We start from the raw sequence: 2,050 nt of genomic DNA, 5'->3' as shown, positions 1-2,050 counted from the left end.
AATATAGATGAGGCTTGGTGGGGTGAGGTCCAGAGCCGATGACCAAGAAAGAATTCTTGAGATGTTTTTGGTGTAAAATGGTGGTTTTATTAAAGCATGGGGACAGGACCCGTAGGCAGGAAGAGCTGCTGCCCAGGGCGGTGAGGGGTGGCTGATTATATACCTGGGAGTTGGGAGGGGTTTGAGGACAGCTTACTCTGTAAGGAATTTTGGAAGCCAGGTTTCCAGGACCTTGAGGGGGCTAGCTAGTGTTGGGAAAAGGTCATTTATTACCATCTAATAAGACGTTAGTCATGAGACCCTTCAGATGTCTATTGGTGGGCCATGTGCTTGGGGGATGATTGTCAACATGTATCTTGGGGGGTTTAGAGATAAAGGAAATTTCTAAAGGAATTTTTATATGTTAAAGTAGACTTCCAGGATCTTGGGGGTTGGGCTAAGATTGCCTTTTGCCCTTAGCAAAGTATGGCAAGGCAGCTGAGTCCCTAGAGGAATGTCACTCTGCGTGTTTCAAGGATTTGTCAGTGCGTTTTGTCCTCAACTAGTCCTCTGTTCCCCCATCAACATGTCTTACATCTTCATTCTAGGGATGAAAATATTAAAAACACCTCCCTCATAATGAAACTGTTTTTGCCCTATATACGATTCCCCCTTCCCATTCTCATGACTGTAGTTTCTTTGTTTACTTAGATTTTAGGACTGCAGAATTAAATTAATCCCAATCCATGGCCCATAGGGCTTAACTTTAGCTGTTTAGCTAGTTTCTGTTATCCGTTCATTTTTATTTTTATTTTATTTTATTTTTTTCAAATCCTGTGTCTTTATTAAAAAGAGTTAGAAGGAGACTATACCTGGCAACTAAGGAGTAAGGTATTGGGCAGAAAGGTGGGGTGGACTCAGGCCCTGGGAATTCAAGGGCAAACCAATGGCCCCTGGAGGGGCCCAGGAGACCAGTTCCTGGCAGCACCTGAAGAGATACCCAAAGGTGAGCTTTCAGGCACCCAGGCAACCAGCTGGTTCTGCAGGGGGTGCAGGGTGAGCTGGGCTCAGCCACTTGCCTTGTCTACCTAGATCATCCACTGGTCCTAATCCTGTTCATTGCCTCCCTTGTCCACCTCACTGACCTCTCCAACTTTGGGTGACTCCATGTAGTCACTCATCTCATCCCTGTCCTGCATGTCCTCATTTTCTTCTGAGTCCTCTTTATTATCCTCATCATCCTCTTCCTCCTCCTCCTTCTGGTTGTGATAGTGCTCTTAGGCCAGCTTGCCAATAGGTACCAGGTTGTGGTCTCTGTGATGTTCTAGAGCCAGGCCCAATGGGCTTGTTCTTGCTTTTGCTGTGGCTCCATCTCATCCACACAGAGTTGATCCAGATTAAACCACAGTGTCTCGGTCATACAGGGGAAGAGTGAGGGAAAAAAAGTGGGCATGGCTTCTAAATGGAGGTAAAGGATCAGATGAATTCAGTTTTCAGATGTATTTAGTTTGGGTTTTTATTTGGTTACAGTATGACTTGGGGATGGGGTGGAGTTGAAGATAGCGGAGAAGTAACTATTCCCTGTGGGCGTCAGACGGACCTGGGTTTGAGTCCTAGCTCCACCACAACCAGCTGGTAGCTGGTTGACCTTGGCCAAGTCACTGAACTCCTCTGAACCTCGGTTTCCTTATGCAGAAGGGCAACAGCCAGCTATCAGTTTATTCTTAAAAATACAATAATCACCCACGAACCCTTCATCTAAGCAAAGGTTAGGACCTTGACAACAATCTGCATGTTACCAGATACCACTCTCTCCCCCAAGGAGCCCATCCCCTGCCTTCCTTATGCCCCAGGATCTTTATCTTGTATTTTATAGTCATCATTTTCTTGTTTTCCTTTTCATTTAACTTTAGTGAATCTGTAAGTATTCTTAAAAAGGATATTTAAAATTTTTTAGATATTTTTAATATCACAGAAAGATATAATGCTGTTTGAAGTCCTTTGGGGTTTCCTGTCTTTTGTTCAGTAGTGTATGGCCAAAGTGTAGCCAGACTGGTGAATGTGGGGTAGT

At 44.6% G+C, this 2,050-nt stretch overlaps 1 pseudogene; it reads right to left on the bottom strand.

Annotated features, from left to right (window-relative positions):
• Positions 1-1,067: 1,067 nt before the first annotated feature.
• LOC129497685 (anaphase-promoting complex subunit 15-like) lies at positions 1,068-1,432 on the bottom strand (annotated as a pseudogene).
• Between the last annotated feature and the right edge of the window lie 618 nt (positions 1,433-2,050).

This window comes from Nyctereutes procyonoides, unplaced genomic scaffold, assembly GCF_905146905.1.
Source record: "Nyctereutes procyonoides isolate TBG_1078 unplaced genomic scaffold, NYPRO_anot_genome, whole genome shotgun sequence".
NCBI lineage: Eukaryota > Metazoa > Chordata > Mammalia > Carnivora > Canidae > Nyctereutes > Nyctereutes procyonoides.
Note: the sequence above shows the minus strand (reverse complement) of the source record. Positions and strands in the feature narration are given on the sequence as shown.